Here is a 10,633-nt window from a genome sequence, read left to right as displayed (position 1 = left end):
ATCAGACACACCTCTTATTTATAGCGACTGTATGCACACTGTATGTTATCAGTATATTTTCAGAAAATACATTATTTCATATAAGAAACAGACTCCTTTTTTTCAATACCTCCCAAGCCATATGACCTAGTGACTCCAAACCAATGCAGAATAGTTATCCTATATGGGACTCATCAGACACACCTCTTTTTATAGTCACTGTATGCACACTGTATTTTATATGAATATTATAAAGAAAATACATTATTTCCCATAAGGAATGGTCTCCTTTTTTTCAATATCTCCCAAGTCATGTGACTTAGGGACTCCAAACCAATGCAGAATAGTTATCCTTAACTCCTTAACTCATCAGACACTGTACATGTTTGTACATTGTCTGCAAACACGGGGTGAAACCGGTCGCTTTAAAAAAAAAATGAATATCTGTCGAATATCCGAATATCAATCAATTAGGGAGCTTGCATGCCATTCCTTCCTTGAAATGCTTTGAAAAGGCTGTCGTTTGCACAATTTCACAAATAATCACCATGACCGAAACATACCTGTCAACTTTTTCCACGTTTATCACGTATTTGAACTTTTTTCCGCTGTCTTAGGAGGAGCTGCAGGGCCGTCGTGAACTTGACATGTGCGAGGCCCTTTTCACTTACGTGAATGAAATCATGCGATAGCCTACTTTACACATAGCCTACCTGTCGGTGCATTTTAATAATAGGCTAATGGGCTACACCAGCTTGTCTGAGAGGGGGAATTGTATAGCCCAGGGGTCTCAAACTCAAATGAGCTGGGGGCCAATTCTGCCAACGTCATCTGATTGGAGGGCCGGCTATTTCTAAAAATGCAATGTTAGTTTTTTCAAATACCACACAAAACTGCAAACAGAAAGTGCAAGTGTTTTTATCTAGTTTTAGACACCTGTGCTAGCAACCTTAGCTTATAAATAAAATAATGATAAAATAAATATTAATACAAATTATAAAACAAATGAAAAGCACAAAAACGGGTATGTGTGTATTTCACACCAAATAAAAATATTTTCCTCTCATAACTTTTTTCAACCTGGCAAACTATAGGCGTCAGGGTTAAGAAAGCAACACCATTGGATTTTTATATCAAAATTTCAAAAGGCCATGGCTTGAAAGTGGTTTACTTTACTTTTTTCATATTACCCACATAACAAATTAACAGGAAAACACCTAAGATGTATATCAACACCTAAGATGTATATGGTTTCTAAACCACAAGGCCTACAATAAAGTATTCTGGTTGAATCAGTTCCTATAGAGTTCCCAGAAGTTCGAATCATATTGCGGGTGACTTTGTAGTTTAGAGCCCTATTTCTACTAGCCCTGCTGTCTGTACCACGTCCATTACGGACACTATCATCACGATTACCACTGCAACCTCCAAGCTATGTTGGGCAGAGGGTCGAAATAAGCATGGTATGCTTAGTGGACACCGTCGTATACACTCAGGCGCACCTCCATTCAATAAACGATCGATCATAATCTCCAAAAGGATATTCTCCTTCAGATTTAGAATAGGTGAATAACATAGCCTACCTAAGACTTCATCACACGTAAACGTTTTTCAACATTTGGTGTAGGCCTATTTCTGCTTAATTTCTGCTTCAATTTCTGCAACACTATGGCTTGCATCGCTTCCGCGTCATTACAAATGCACTTCTTTGTGTTTCTCGCGTGTAATACAAGTATTTCCTGAAATCTTTGCGCAGCGATTTTGGGTTTGAATGAAGCTCTGGATGTCTAGCACATAGTGGAGCAGCGTTAGCAGAGCAATTGATATCAATGATTAATATGATTGCCCAACACGATTGGCAACACGATGACCAGAGGGCGGTGTTGCGTAAAACAACGTGAGACCGCTGAAACGGCCGGATTCAAACCGGCGACGCAATTCTTAAAGTGCTATATAGCACAGCGCTGCCTTTTCTATGTGTGCCACGGAGACGCTGATTAATGCAGTGCTCATTATATACATGATTAGAGTCTCGTGACGCCGGCTACTGCGTGTGTAGGTCAAAGTCCGCCGATCGCGGCATTCCCCTATTTTGTAAAATTGATTTTTATTGCTCTGGGTGTTGCAATTGATATCAATGATTAATATGATTGCCCTCAGTAAAGACGAACAAGAAACAGGACGCAAACAGTTACAAACAGTGAGGCTCTTGACGTAATAAGATGTCGCGGCCGATCACCAGAGGGCGGGGTCGCGTAAAACAACGTGAGACCGCGGAAAAGGCCGTAAGGGCGGCCGGTGCATCAGGCCGGATTCAAACCGGCGACGCAATTCTTAAAGTGCTATATAGCACAGCGCTGCCTTTTCTATGTGTGCCACGGAGACGCTGATTAATGCAGTGCTCATTATATACATGGTTAGAGTCTCGTGACGCCGGCTACTGCGTGTGTAGGTCAAAGTTCCCCTATTTTGTAAAATTGATTTTTATTGCTCTGGGTGTTGTAATTGATATCAGTGTTTAATATGATTGCCCTCAGTAAACAAGAACAAGAAACAGGACGCAAACAGTTACAAACAGTGAGGCTCTTGACTTAATAAGATGTCGCGGGCGATCATCAGAGGGCGGCGTCGAGTAAAACAACGTGAGACCGCGGAAACGGCCGTAAGGGCGGCCGGATTCGAACCGGCGACGCAATTCTTAAAGTGCTATATAGCACAGCGATGCCTATTCTATGTGTGCTACGGAGACGCTGATTAATGCAGTGCTCATTATATACATGGTTAGAGTCTCGTGACGCCGGCGTGTGTAGGTCAAAGTCCGCTGATCGCGGCATTCCCCTATTTTGTAAAATTGATTTTTATTGCTCTGGGTGTTGCAATTGATATCAGTGATTAATATGATTACCCTCAGTAAAGAAGAACAAGAAACAGGACGCAAACAGTTACAAACAGTGAGGCTCTTGACTTAATAAGATGTCGCTGGCGATCATCAGAGGGCGGCGTCGCGTAAAACAACGTGAGACCGCGGAAATGGCCGTAAGGGCGGCCGGTGCATCAGGCCGGATTCAAACCGGCGACGCAATTCTTAAAGTGCTATATAGCACAGCGCTGCCTTTTCTATGTGTGCCACGGAGACGCTGATTAATGCAGTGCTCATTATATACATGATTAGAGTCTCGTGACGCCGGCTACTGCGTGTGTAGGTCAAAGTCCGCCGATCGCGGCATTCCCCTATTTTGTAAAATTGATTTTTATTGCTCTGGGTGTTGCAATTGATATCAATGATTAATATGATTGCCCTCAGTAAAGACGAACAAGAAACAGGACGCAAACAGTTACAAACAGTGAGGCTCTTGACGTAATAAGATGTCGCGGCCGATCACCAGAGGGCGGGGTCGCGTAAAACAACGTGAGACCGCGGAAACGGCCGTAAGGGCGGCCGGTGCATCAGGCCGGATTCGAACCGGCGACGCAATTCTTAAAGTGCTATATAGCACAGCGATGCCTATTCTATGTGTGCTACGGAGACGCTGATTAATGCAGTGCTCATTATATACATGGTTAGAGTCTCGTGACGCCGGCGTGTGTAGGTCAAAGTCCGCTGATCGCGGCATTCCCCTATTTTGTAAAATTGATTTTTATTGCTCTGGGTGTTGCAATTGATATCAGTGATTAATATGATTGCCCTCAGTAAAGAAGAACAAGAAACAGGACGCAAACAGTTACAAACAGTGAGGCTCTTGACTTAATAAGATGTCGCGGGCGATCATCAGAGGGCGGCGTCGCGTAAAACAACGTGAGACCGCGGAAATGGCCGTAAGGGCGGCCGGTGCATCAGGCGACGCAATTCTTAAAATGCTATATAGCACAGCCCTGCCTTTTCTATGTGTGCCACAGAGACGCTGATTAATGCAGTGCTCATTATATACATGATTAGAGTCTCGTGACGCCGGCTACTGCGTGTGTAGGTCAAAGTCCGCCGATCGCGGCATTCCCCTATTTTGTCAAATTGATTTTTATTCCTCTGGGTGTTGCAATTGATATCAATGATTAATATGATTGCCCTCAGTAAAGAAGTACAAGAAACAGGACGCAAACAGTTACAAACAGTCAGGCTCTTGGCTTAATAAGATGTCGCGGGCGATCGGCAACACGATGACCAGAGGGTGGTGTCGCGTAAAACAACGTGAGACCGCGGAAACGGCCGTAAGGGCGGCCGGTGCATCAGGCCGGATTCGAACCGGCGACGCAATTCTTAAAGTGCTATATAGCACAGCGATGCCTATTCTATGTGTGCTACGGAGACACTGATTAATGCAGTGCTCATTATATACATGGTTAGAGTCTCGTGACGCCGGCGTGTGTAGGTCAAAGTCCGCTGATCGCGGCATTCCCCTATTTTGTAAAATTGATTTTTATTGCTCTGGGTGTTGCAATTGATATCAGTGATTAATATGATTGCCCTCAGTAAAGAAGAACAAGAAACAGGACGCAAACAGTTACAAACAGTGAGGCTCTTGACTTAATAAGATGTCGCTGGCGATCATCAGAGGGCGGCGTCGCGTAAAACAACGTGAGACCGCGGAAATGGCCGTAAGGGCGGCCGGTGCATCAGGCCGGATTCAAACCGGCGACGCAATTCTTAAAGTGCTATATAGCACAGCGCTGCCTTTTCTATGTGTGCCACGGAGACGCTGATTAATGCAGTGCTCATTATATACATGATTAGAGTCTCGTGACGCCGGCTACTGCGTGTGTAGGTCAAAGTCCGCCGATCGCGGCATTCCCCTATTTTGTAAAATTGATTTTTATTGCTCTGGGTGTTGCAATTGATATCAATGATTAATATGATTGCCCTCAGTAAAGACGAACAAGAAACAGGACGCAAACAGTTACAAACAGTGAGGCTCTTGACGTAATAAGATGTCGCGGCCGATCACCAGAGGGCGGGGTCGCGTAAAACAACGTGAGACCGCGGAAACGGCCGTAAGGGCGGCCGGTGCATCAGGCCGGATTCGAACCGGCGACGCAATTCTTAAAGTGCTATATAGCACAGCGATGCCTATTCTATGTGTGCTACGGAGACGCTGATTAATGCAGTGCTCATTATATACATGGTTAGAGTCTCGTGACGCCGGCGTGTGTAGGTCAAAGTCCGCTGATCGCGGCATTCCCCTATTTTGTAAAATTGATTTTTATTGCTCTGGGTGTTGCAATTGATATCAGTGATTAATATGATTGCCCTCAGTAAAGAAGAACAAGAAACAGGACGCAAACAGTTACAAACAGTGAGGCTCTTGACTTAATAAGATGTCGCGGGCGATCATCAGAGGGCGGCGTCGCGTAAAACAACGTGAGACCGCGGAAATGGCCGTAAGGGCGGCCGGTGCATCAGGCGACGCAATTCTTAAAATGCTATATAGCACAGCCCTGCCTTTTCTATGTGTGCCACAGAGACGCTGATTAATGCAGTGCTCATTATATACATGATTAGAGTCTCGTGACGCCGGCTACTGCGTGTGTAGGTCAAAGTCCGCCGATCGCGGCATTCCCCTATTTTGTCAAATTGATTTTTATTCCTCTGGGTGTTGCAATTGATATCAATGATTAATATGATTGCCCTCAGTAAAGAAGTACAAGAAACAGGACGCAAACAGTTACAAACAGTCAGGCTCTTGGCTTAATAAGATGTCGCGGGCGATCGGCAACACGATGACCAGAGGGTGGTGTCGCGTAAAACAACGTGAGACCGCGGAAACGGCCGTAAGGGCGGCCGGTGCATCAGGCCGGATTCGAACCGGCGACGCAATTCTTAAAGTGCTATATAGCACAGCGATGCCTATTCTATGTGTGCTACGGAGACACTGATTAATGCAGTGCTCATTATATACATGGTTAGAGTCTCGTGACGCCGGCGTGTGTAGGTCAAAGTCCGCTGATCGCGGCATTCCCCTATTTTGTAAAATTGATTTTTATTGCTCTGGGTGTTGCAATTGATATCAGTGATTAATATGATTGCCCTCAGTAAAGAAGAACAAGAAACAGGAAGCAAACAGTTACAAACAGTGAGGCTCTTGACTTAATAAGATGTTGCGGGCGATCATCAGAGGGCGGCGTCGCGTAAAACAACGTGAGACCGCGGAAATGGCCGTAAGGGCGGGCGGTGCATCAGGCGACGCAATTCTTAAAATGCTATATAGCACAGCCCTGCCTTTTCTATGTGTGCCACAGAGACGCTGATTAATGCAGTGCTCATTATATACATGATTAGAGTCTCGTGACGCCGGCTACTGCGTGTGTAGGTCAAAGTCCGCAGATCGCGGCATTCCCCTATTTTGTAAAATTGATTTTTATTCCTCTGGGTGTTGCAATTGATATCAATGATTAATATGATTGCCCTCAGTAAAGAAGTACAAGAAACAGGACGCAAACAGTTACAAACAGTCAGGCTCTTGGCTTAATAAGATGTCGCGGGCGATCGGCAACACGATGACCAGAGGGTGGTGTCGCGTAAAACAACGTGAGACCGCGGAAACGGCCGTAAGGGCGGCCGGTGCATCAGGCCGGATTCGAACCGGCGACGCAATTCTTAAAGTGCTATATAGCACAGCGATGCCTATTCTATGTGTGCTACGGAGACACTGATTAACGCAGTGCTCATTATATACATGGTTAGAGTCTCGTGACGCCGGCGTGTGTAGGTCAAAGTCCGCTGATCGCGGCATTCCCCTATTTTGTAAAATTGATTTTTATTGCTCTGGGTGTTGCAATTGATATCAGTGATTAATATGATTGCCCTCAGTAAAGAAGAACAAGAAACAGGACGCAAACAGTTACAAACAGTGAGGCTCTTGACTTAATAAGATGTCGCGGGTGATCATCAGAGGGCGGCGTCGCGTAAAACAACGTGAGACCGCGGAAACGGCCGTAAGGGCGGCCGGTGCATCAGGCCGGATTCAAACCGGCGACGCAATTCTTAAAGTGCTATATAGCACAGCGCTGCCTTTTCTATGTGTGCCACGGAGACGCTGATTAATGCAGTGCTCATTATATACATGATTAGAGTCTCTTGACGCCGGCTACTGCGTGTGTAGGTCAAAGTCCGCCGATCGCGGCATTCCCCTATTTTGTAAAATTCATTTTTATTCCTCTGGGTGTTGCAATTGATATCAGTGATTAATATGATTGCCCTCAGTAAAGAATCACAAGAAACAGGACGCAAACAGTTACAAACAGTCAGGCTCTTGGCTTAATAAGATGTCGTGGGCGATCGGGAACGCGATGACCAGAGGGCGGCGTCCCGTAAAACAACGTGAGACCGCGGAAACGGCCGTAACATCAGGCCGGACTCGAACCGGCGATTCAATTCTTAAAGTTCTATATAGCACAGCGCTGCCTTTTCTATGTGTGCCAGGGAGACGCTCATTAATGCTGTGCCCATTATATATATGAGTAGAGTATCGTGACGCAGGCTACTGCGTGTGTAGGTCAAAGTCCGCTGCTCGGCGGCATTCCCCTATTTTGTAAAATTGATTTTTATTCCTCTTGGTGTTGCAATATATATCAATAATTAATATGATTGCCCTCAGTCAAAAAAGCACAACAAACAAGGCGTGACCAGTCCACATTCACAAATGTAATGGCGCGATTATGTGACCAATGGGTGCAAAAGGGTTGTTCTTATGTTTCTTAATCAGTCATTGGTGTGTTTTGGGCGTAACATCCTTTACCATCGAAAACATTGCTTGAAAAAAGCAACACTAATCCCAATAAAGTTCGAATGACTGAAGAAAATATATTTATCCTGCAGAGGAGTTGCTGCTTACATCTCGTGACAATGCATCTTCAGCTGTGCTTTATGTGCCTTTCGCTATAGACCAGGTCTTTCTTGGTCAATGGTGTAGTGTTTTTTTAGAGGGTGTAAGATAGCGATTTTTGGATCATGCACCAGACTACACCTTATGTCGTTAATTGCCACACCCCTGGGAGCAAGGTTTAATAAAAGAGTGCATGGCAAAAAATCAACACTTTATTATTTAGTGTAAGATAAGAATAAGCTTTGCGTCACGTTTTGCGCTTTGCGCCACCTTGCGCTAACCAGATTTTCTGCTTGGCCCCAACAAGAGAAAGTACAAACACAATGATTATGTACTTATGTTATGAGATGGCTGCTTGGCTTGGCCCCCAGTAATTTGTGGCAACATTGACCAAGTTATTACAATATTTTGGAAAACTATTACATCATTGGGTCAAAAATGAGTTGACCCAATGATAGGTCATAACCTCCCATTAATGTAATAAATACATTGTATTACATTATTGGGAAGTTATTAGATTTTGCTGTCTTATTGGAGTTTAGAGAAGTTTTTTTACATTATTGGTAGTGTGGTCAAAATGAATCCAAGACAACTGGTGTGAGACTGCAGCTTTATTCACGACGCCGGGAGCATGTTACCCACATGAAATGTCAAAGTAACAAGCCCACACATCTGTGGGTGAAGCCAATTCTTATACCCTTAACACACACCCACGGAAATCACAAGTTGTCACCCACCAGTGATCACCTAACCATCTGTTTTTTTAACAGAGATAAGAAATGTTTACCACCCCTCATCCTGAGGGTCACCATTAGTTCAGTGACACAGGGTTATCTTAGCTTTCTTAAGTCAAAACATTCCAACATAGGGGTTTCAGATGATACAAGGGTCAGAGTAAGAGGATGGTAATTAGATTTCACTACATGTCTGTAAGGTATACTAAACATTCAATGAGAGACATATAAAAATTATCCCACATATTCCCCCCTGTGGAGCTTTAAAACTACATTCTTAATGCAGTAATATATATATATATATATAAATGACAAAAAAACAAAAGAAATTGCAAGCGTCATTATCATTTACAGGGGACATTCAACACAAGGTCAGACTTCTGTTATACTTCTGTCATTACCATGTTCTTCTATCTTAATATCTAGTATTTATCTGAATCTTCAAAAGTTCCACGTGGCATGGGACCATGCCACTGCTGAAAGACACTGAGGACTTGTACATAGTTGAACTGCTGTACATACAAAGTCCTGAGAAGTCATATAGGGAAACAATCACACCTGAAAAGATTGGCATACCCAATATATATCTTTATATCCTGTTAATGTTGTTTTGACATGGAAGGCTAACTCACAGACTTTATTGTTACCACAACTTCTTTCTTGACGGAAGATGATAAAACCCTTTAGGTGAATATTAAGCAAAGCAAACACCAACATCTTCTGTTTTCCTAGTTATTCAAAACCCAAAATAAACCTAATCTTAGTCTTCAAAAGCAGAGCTGACTTGGGTGTTTTAGACCCTCCTCAGGTTACTGACCAAATAAAATTAAACCAAAACAACAAAATTGTAACATTTATCTAGCTAAACTGAGAAAAAATATTTTGATTTGATGCTATAGTGATATTTTATTAATCCACGCCAAAGTATGTATTCCTCAGCCTATTGCCAAAAGTGTTTGTCAACCCACTCGTGCAACCTGTTGGTTATAATATTCACTTCAGTCCATGTATTGTTCTGGATTCTTCACCACTCTGCAATATGACAAATGGACCCAAGAGTCTCTTTCCGCAATCCTCATGGCTGTAGGTGTCGCTAAGAACACTTGATGAGGTTCCAGTGTTTTCCTCCTTTACAAATCTTTGATGAGTCTCCAGGAGCCTGGCTTGGCTGGGTGTGTCCTCTGGAAGTTTTGTGGAAGGGCTGAGGCCACCTGTGGGGAAACAGAAGACAGAGCAGCAATCAGTCCTCGCATGTAACCATTGTCCTATCTATATCTATTAGGTTAGGAGCCAAAGGTCAAAATCTCAAAAGGGCTAAAACTTGTACATTTTGATGAACGGCCTCTGAGGTAGAGTAGAGCCAAAGGAAGAGCTGTCACCCAATCCATCCCTGTTGACACTATGATTTTAGTCAATTCTATTGTGCCCCATCTAGGCACACCATCTCTCATTAAAGCCTTAGCTACTGATAAGGCATTTGCATGCTTGAATTTTTGAGAACATGTCAACTATCACCAAACAATATTCATATCCTCTACAAGTTCAGTTCAATGAACTCCATCATTATGTGCTCAAACGGGCCTTCAGGTGGTGGGTGATGTCCTTCCTCGACTCTCATTGTAGGCGCAACATCAAATTTTAGACACATAATGCACCTTGCACAATACATGGCTGCTACTGTAGTGAATCCTTGTGTAAAATAGATTTTCTCTGCTGTCTATGTCATAGTATTTGCATGGTCTAAGCCACTGATAGTTTAGCAATAATATGAAAGATCTTGGAAAAACCGGTCTGTCTGTTGGTTGAATGTACCCACAGACCATGTGTTCTGTCCTTACAATTCTTCCATTTCCATCTTTCCTTATTATCTGATGCTTTTATGCTTCCTTTAAAGCCTCTTCAGATGTAACTACATCTGGTATTTGTAAATTCAGAAATGTGGTTTCCCAAAGTTTGGTGATATTCTCTGCACTCCCCCCTGCGTGGCTCTCTTACTGTAGCTGCCGCGTCAGCCCTCCTATTGCCCCAGCTGATAACATCTGTATTTGCAGAGTGGGCTGCACATTTTATGACAGCCACAGATGTAGGGAGTTGAATGGCATT

This window comes from Alosa sapidissima, chromosome 8 (assembly GCF_018492685.1).
Source record: "Alosa sapidissima isolate fAloSap1 chromosome 8, fAloSap1.pri, whole genome shotgun sequence".
Classification (NCBI taxonomy): Eukaryota; Metazoa; Chordata; class Actinopteri; order Clupeiformes; family Clupeidae; genus Alosa; species Alosa sapidissima.
The sequence above is the reverse complement of the archived record's forward strand: the minus strand, read 5'-3'. Positions refer to the sequence as shown.